The sequence below is a fragment of the Pteropus alecto genome, unplaced genomic scaffold (genome assembly GCF_000325575.1).
Source record: "Pteropus alecto unplaced genomic scaffold, ASM32557v1 scaffold5, whole genome shotgun sequence".
In the NCBI taxonomy this organism is placed as follows: Eukaryota; Metazoa; Chordata; class Mammalia; order Chiroptera; family Pteropodidae; genus Pteropus; species Pteropus alecto.
Window position 1 is genome coordinate 15,392,668 of NW_006441953.1, and position 8,616 is coordinate 15,401,283.

Consider the following 8,616-nt stretch of genomic DNA (forward strand, 5'->3'; position numbering starts at 1 on the left):
ATTAGTATATATTTGATGTAAAAAAATTTAAATTACTTTCCCTTGAGAAAATTTATTATCATTTCTCATGAGAAAATATGTTTTATCTCAGCACATTTTTTAGAACAAACCATTATATATCTTAAAAATGGCCAAAAGATATTGAATTTTAGAAACAAAAAAAATCCATTTATGTTTCATTGCTGTTTATAAGCCAGTGATTAGTGTCCACTTCACTATGAAATTGTGTATCTTATTTTTTTAATTATGAGTAAATTAATCTTATTTTTCTGAATTTTTTTCCTCTTACATTATTTCTTAAGTCTACTTCTGGAACTCTATTTAAATATAATTTGTACCTTCTCAGTCAATCCTTTATGTTTCCTAACTTTTAACTTTTCTTTCTTTTAATTTAATTTAATTTTTTTTTTATTTTTTAGGCTAGGCAACCCTTTGTTGACCTCACAGATTGCAAGGATGTTGTCAGCTTACAATATCTTATTTTTTTATTTTTTCCGCCTACAGCACCTGGTCTTCCTAGGTGGTCTCCCATCCAAGTACTAACCAGGCCCAACCCTGCTTAGCTTCCTAGATCAGATGAGAGCGGGCTTGTTCAGGTTAGCATAGCCATAGACTAACTCATTTTTTTAAATCTCGCCATTTGTCTTTTTGATTTACTTATACAACAAATACTCCCTGTGTGTCTCATGTGGGGCCCGTAGTACAACAGAGAAAAAAAAATATGGAAATCTCTTTTTTCATGGAGTTTATGTACTATCAGAGGGAGACAGGGAATGAACATAATTAAATCACACATGTAAAAATTAATGAGTAGTATGGAAAGAAATAAGAGATTAAGGGATCAAGAGAACTGTGAAGCTGTGACAATGGTTGAAATTATAATCAGGAAGGTCAGAGGAGACTATTTAAGAAGTCCATTAAGTAAGGTCTTAAAGGATGTGAGAAAGTTAGCCATATAAATATCTAAAGGTGAGAGCATTCTAGTGAAAAGGGAAAGTCAGTGGGAAGACCCTTAATGTGTAGTATGCCTGGTATGTTCAAGGAACATCAATGATGACAGTGTACCTGAAATAGATCCAGCAAAGAGGACAGCAGTCAGTATAGAATCAGAGACTAGAATTCCTGGAGGGCCATGTTGGTCATTGCAAGGACTTTGTTTTTTTACATAGTGTTAAATATGATGCGATTGAAATGCTTTGTGTAGATGGGTGATATAGCCTAACATATGTTTCAAAAGTCTCACTGTCACCTATGTTGAGAGTAATTGTAAGCAACCAGTACTGGAACAAAGACACAAGTTGGGAAACTATTGCAATAGTCTAAGTGAAAGATAATGATGGCTCGATCAGGATGATTACAATGGAAGTAAGAGGTGAAGTGGTTCAAGCCAGAGTCATAGCAGCTGAGTAAAAAAAAAAAAAAAAAAAAAGTGATTGATTTTGAAGCTATTTAGAGGGAAGCAATCTAATTTCCTAATGGAGTATCTGGGGGTCATACAAGAAAGGGTACAAAGATGAAATCAAGGTTTTAAGAGGGCCAGCTTGAAGGATGGAGATGCCATTTACTGAGATAGAAAAAATGTAAATGCAGTTAAGTTTGAGAGATGATGAGATTGTTTTTGGACATGGTAAGTTTGAGACATCTCTTAGACATTTAAATGGAGACTTAGGGTAGACATTTAGACACATATATCCGGAGTTGCATGCAGAGGGCTTGGATGGAGATATAAATTTAAGAGTTATTTCATACATATGAATATTATAAAAAGTCACCAAGCTACATTTATATCAGTGAATGAGTGTAGTTAGTGAAGAAAACAGTCCCTCCAAGTGAGCCCTGAGACACTCCAATATTAACAGACTTTAGAAAGTGAAGTGAAGAGCAAAGGAAATTGAGAAATCACAGTGAAAATGGACAATAAATACAAGATTGCTGTCCTGGAAGCCAAATAAAGAAAGTGCACCTAAGAAAGAGGCATCAACTTATATCAAACACAACTAACAGGTCAAATAAAATGAGGAAAGATAGTAGACCATTGTTTCAGCGACGTGGCTATTATTTGTGAATTGGACAATAATGTTTTTGTGAAATAGTTAGGACTGAAAGCTTGAATGAAATAAGTTTAAGAAAGAATGGAGAAATAAAATTGAAGTGGAAAATACAGACAATTATTTGGAGAAGTAATACGAAACAGAGAATTGCAACGAAAGCTGGTGGGAAAAATGCGGTTGAGAGGTTTTTGCAGTGTGCCATTTTAAATGAACGTGCAGGGAACTCCCTGGAAATCAATAAGGAAATTATCAAATCGTAAAAATCATCTGAAGTATTTTTTTATCTGTATTTTTTTTTACTATCAACTTCTCTGTGTTTTTTTTTTAGTTAGGTTATTTCTAAGCACAAACTTTATCTGGTTCACTGTCTATATTTTACCAAATTCTCACAGTATCTCGATTTTAGTGGCATTTTTGTTATTTTGTAGCCCTGTTGCTAATATAGATCCTTACGCAAGAGAAATAAACAAACAAAACAGTCTGCTGTTAGCTATGTTATCTACTTCTCTGAACTAATCTCCTTTATTTTATCCTCTAAGGCTTGATACTTGTTACTCCTTTTTAATCTTAAATTATCTCTCATTATCATGACTAAATTAAGATCTGAGCTCAGAAATGCAGATCCAATACCATTTAGTTTATAAAATACTCACTACTGTCCAACGAGCAGCTGAGAATATGGAAGAGGATGTTTGTGATCCAGATTTCTTGAGACTAGTTTTTGATATTTAAACATTTGCGTCTCTATAAAGACATATGTTAAAATATTTAAAACATGTACATTAAAAAACATATTAATAAGTTTGATAAGGGAGTCTGGGTGTGAATATAACAAAAAATCTCTATGGGAAGAGGGTTAAAATGAACTGTTTCAATAAAAATCATCTATTCACTGTATAGCTTTGGTTACTTTAAGCCAAATCTTGCACACTGCCAGGCCAAGAGAGAGATAGTGTGTCCATAGAAAAAATTTGCTTGGTTTATCACTTTTCAAAAATGAATTAAATTATTTAAAACTTTTTTTAAGGGTACAATGTGTGTGAAATTCAGATATCTGATTTCTCTTAACAGTTAGAGTATTTATCAATACTAAGACCACCTTCCACAGGCTCATGGCATCTTGAGGCTACCCCAACTAGAAGAGCATGATCTCTTTGCTACAGTCTCCTGCTTCTCAAATTAAATTTAATTTCTGATGTCCACATGAAGTCACTTTCTATTTATGCATTTAAAACTGAGTTTAGAGCATTGCAATAAATATTTAACAAAAAATTATAAAAGAGTGGTAAAACATATAGCTTAAGAAGCAGGATGAGAAAATATTAATCAATTCCCAATTAGTTATTTTTAAATCACAGATATTTACAATGATACTTACCAGTGACATTGCATCAGATTTGTGTTAGCTGCCAGGTGAGTACACGTAATTGTGACACTATGATATAGACTAGAAAAGGTTAATTTATGCATTTGTTTGTCTGGGTGAGGTAGAATTAGTTTTATGCAAAATTAAGTTAGCGGTTAGTGAGAGGTGGGTAGGAAAAAGGATCTGGTATGGTAACAAGAAAAGTAGAGAAATGAGCCCAATGAGAAGGGGAGTTATCCAAGGTGACATAAAAGTGAGCCCAATGAGAAGGGGAGTTATCCAAGGTGACATAAAAAACAACATCCATAATATATAGTAAACCCACTCACATTTTAGCTTGCAGGTTGCTCATTGCAAGAGAACCAGAGAGAATCCACATGAGATAGCGGACATTTATCATCATGCAACTGATCCAGAATTCAAGGCAACAATTCTTGGCAAAGAGATTGACATTTCTCAGTCAATCAAGAAACAAAGCAGCATCTCAATCTGGCAAAATATGTGGGAAATCACAGTGAATTTCAATTGAGTGAGGTTATACCAGGCACTGGATACTGGATTGCACCTCAGACTGGGGACTGAGGAGAGCCAGGAATGAACACAGAAACCTTCCAGCGCACATAAGGAACCAGTCATTAGCTTGGAAAGGGCCTAATAAAGCTACCTAAGAAATAGCTTATTTTAACAAAACAGAGTAAAGGTCCTTTATAGCAGAAAAATATAAATACTTGACATATGAAAGTAAATTCAATTACAATAAAACAAAATGAGGTGATGAACAAAAATATATACTTTATATATACCCCAACATATATGCTAGGTTTGATTCCACAGGATATATTCATAAAAACACAGTTATCAGAATTATACAAAAACATTCAAGGATTTTATATAAAGATGTTCTGAGCTGTAAAAACAAGCCAATGTAAATATCGAATCATGAAACGCACAAAAGAGGCTCCTATGTTTAGTTGCTTAATGCCAGACCATGACTTATACTGCCTTTTTCTCATAGTTTTTAGTATTCCAATTAGAGAGCCAAATGCATGTCTTTTGAACTAAATCTGTATATAGGTTTTATTAGATCATACTTGTTTTCATTCTAAGCACATAAAATAGTAAGTTAAAACTGCCAAAGCAGTTTTCAGTGGACTGGAACATATGGATTGAAAAATTTTTTTAATTCGAAATGTTTCTGTCAGATTAATGAATTAGAGTAATGAAACCATATTGAAAATACCTGCCTTTGAAAAGGAGGCTATAAAAAATCAATGAGAAGGAAAATATGTAGATGACAAACTGTAAATTTTCTGAATAAAAATTAGTCTGTTCGATATAAGCAATATTTGCTTATTAAGATGGTTTCATTATAAGACACATTGACTCAGTCTTGCTTATCTATGCATTTATCTTGTCTACATGTTAAGAAAAAAATGTAAATGCTTTTATAGAGAGAAAAATTCATCCAATATCATTTTATCAATTCTCAAAATATGAAAAATGATTCATTTTAGATTAGACATACTCCACATTAAGATAATACAAGATTTGGTGTCTGGCGTCATGGACATATTAGAGATTCAACAGTGGTAAAATAAAATTTATTCAGTTTTTTAATAATTTCAAATAGTAATGGGGTTTGAACTATGTAAAGTGATAGAATAATTTCACTTTTTTTGGATAGACATAGATATCAAAAAAATGGATTGATTTATTAAAATTTATAATAAGATGAAATTGTATTAGATTTCAAATTCCTGGAAGGTAGAGGATGTCTCTTAATGGTTTCTATTCGGCTTACTAGATAAGTTTAACACACACTTCTCTGGGTCATAAACTAACTTAAAACCTTGTTACTGTGACAGCAGTGAAATATAAACTTTAATAGTGTACTGGTTAGATAGCCATGCCGATTGTCTCTTTTGAAATGATAAGTTCTACTTAATGCCTTATATTAGAGTGAGGAAGGGGAAAGACAGAGGAGGGAGAGGAGAAAAGGAGGGAGGGAGGGAGGGTGAGGGACGGAGAGTGAGAAAGATTGAAACTGAGAGAAACAGATTGAGACAGACATACAAAACATTGAGCTTTGGATCTCCCTGGATACTTCCTTTCTAAAGAAAAGAAGTTTATTATTTCTAAACCTATGCTCTTGTGAAATAATCCCACCTGTAAAAGTATTCTTCCACAGAATAGCGTTAAACTAATATTGATAATATCCTGCAGTGGTTATTAGATTCTAGTTAGTAATTTTTTGTTTTCTTCTTTTTTTGTTTTTCAATCATCTTTATTCCTCCATTTCTATTCCTTTCTGCAGTGACTTAATAATTAAAAAAAAAAAAAAACTTTCTGGAAATTTAACTGTGGAAACAAATATTCTATTCTTATTTTCTTTATATGGTCTTTCCCCTCTTGCTAGTATGTTGCAAAAAAGTTGTGCTTTTATTTTTATTGTTGATGATGGTTTTTAACCAGTCTTTATAAACTGGTTATTAATTCCCAAAACCTTAACTGTTTCTAAGATTTATATGAGACATTTATGCTAACAAAACTTGTTGTGCACTACTAATATAGTATTAAGTAAGGCTTTGAGGGAACAAAGATCTCAATCTATGTTCTTGATTACTCCCAAACCAGCAAACCACAACAATGATTTTTGTAAGCAATTTTCAGAAATAAAAACTGAGAAATCAATTTTTATTAAAATTATACGAAAACTTGTGACACATTAGCAAAATTTAAATATGAAAAATAAAACAATGATTTCTACCTAGTTCATAAATTAATGGCCTAATAAACATATAGTCAATTTTTAATGATCCTTGCTGTATGACAAGAACAATGCTATGAACTAAGACAGAGCTTATGAAACGTGGCTACAAAACAGTTTGCATGAAGGGCCAACATGGAAAACTTGGTGACATTAAAAGATATTCTTCAATGAGAGGATTGATTGTTTTTAAGGATTTTATTTTTCTCATATTAATTTATAAATATAAAACATTGACAAAGGGATCCTAAAATAAACTTGGGTGTAAAAGTAAGCAAAACTAATCCAAAATATGTGGGAAAGATTAATATTTAACCGCTTTTTTCTATTAGTTATTATTGTAATGAAATAATGCTATTTGAACAAGAAATCATAATGTTCATATTCTGAATGTTTATTCCAAACTATATATTTGGATTATAACAAGTAAAAGTCAAACATCAGATAAAAAGAGAGGTAATTCAATATGTGGTTTTAAGAAAATCAATTAACTATTTGAAAAAGAAAATATTTACATACTTATTTCCTATAACACAATAAACTAGATTTCACATATATCAAATTATTAAATGGAAAAAAAAGAAAAGTGAAAAACAATTTTAAAAAATGTTTATGATGAGAAAGTCTTACCAAGAATAAAATTAAAAATACCACAAATGGAAATTTGATCAATTTGATCATGAAAAATTTTAACTTTTAAATCTCATACAAATTATAAACAAGATTAAAATGTAAACAGATACGATTAAAGCAGTAAAATGCTTTTTGAAAACATAGCGTACAAGAGATTGGCATTAAAATATTAAGTACTTGATTTCTGAACACAAAACAGTTGGTTCCTTCAAACTTAAAATGTAAATGGAGTATTATAAAAAATGAATTATAAAATCATAAAATATAACAAAAATATTCTCCTTCACTAATAAAAAATAAAACAGATATCACCTTATAGTTTTGATGAGAAAACCATATAATATAACTTTCTTATAGTCACACACCATTGCTCAGGAATTATACTTTAAAACAGTGTTTCCTGAGGAAATAATTAGTTGAGCACAAATATACATGGAAAATACATAAATTCCAAATAGTAATGTTATTATAAATAAGTTTTTAAATTATGTTTTAAATTATGTTTTAAAAGAATATTTAATTCTCTGGTAATTATGCCCGTTACTCATAATGTCATAGTAAAAGACAAAGTAAGAAGTAAATTATATATATTATATATTACGTGTCATATGTATATATTATAAATTATAATATATAACTATTAAAGTGTTTATCTTTAGATTTCTAAGTGGTAAGATTGTGGCAACTGTGAAAATTTCTAGTTTCCTACTTGTATACTATATTTGCACACAGTATGAAGTGAATAGTTAGATAGATATACATCTTAAGTACACAGTCACATTAACAAATTTCTGATACGAAGTGGTGATGCATCCCAAAATCAAAACAACAAATGTATTATGAGCTAGCTGAGTTTCAAGTAATTATAATTTCTTTCTTTTTACCTATGTTCATTGAACTATGTTAGGCAGTGAGTTGGACCATTATAGACATGCAAGGCCTTCTCTTGCTGAAGAGACAAACTACAAAAAGACAAAATAAAATCAAAACAGTATAAGGATCCAAGAATACATAAAATAATATATGGGATATAAAAATGAAACATTACAAGATGCTCGAGCAGCCCTGAGAAGGTCTAATGGAGGTCCATTGGAATATACTGCTAAAACATACCGAAGGACAAGCGCAAGTCAAGTAGAGAATAATAGCATTAGAAAACAAAAAATGTAGATACATATGTTGTTTTTTTTTCCCCCCTTGAAGACTACATTTTTGGTTAATTGGTTCTCATTTTTTGTGCTGTGTTTTACTTTACCAAGAAATCAAAGAAAATAAAAATTATGGTTTTCATGAATGTTGAGCACTGTGCTGGACAGAAAGGTTTTTCCTTGGCAGTGGAAGAGACATGGCTTTATCAGAATGTAGAGAAAGAAAAGAAAGAGTAAGAGACAGCTATTCAGGGCTTGTGAAATGAACTGTCCAGGCCTGAGGCCACCAGGAAAACAATTGTACTATGAGACATAGTAATGGAGGATGGACTATGTAAACATAGCTCCAAATTAGAATCATTAAGAAGTACCTATTATTAAATGGAAAGACTAAAATAAATACAAGAGCCAGAGCCCACAGTTCTTAAGGCTTAGAAAATGTAGTTCTCTGCAAATGTTTAGGGAAATTAGAAAGCAATGCAGATTCTTGAGCTAAGTTTTGGTTATAGTAAGTCTAAAGCAATGCAGAACTCCCAAGTAGAATGGTTTTGTGGGCACCTCTTGCTCAGGAAGAGTTTAATGAAAGGATGCAAAAACCTCGACAGTATATGCTGTCTCTTTTATTTCTGACCAATATGGAGTAACTTCTGG

The 8,616-nt window shown here is 31.4% G+C and overlaps 1 pseudogene; it reads right to left on the reverse strand.

Annotated features, from left to right (window-relative positions):
• Positions 1-495: 495 nt before the first annotated feature.
• Positions 496-614, reverse strand: LOC112485600 (annotated as a pseudogene).
• Positions 615-8,616: the final 8,002 nt, after the last annotated feature.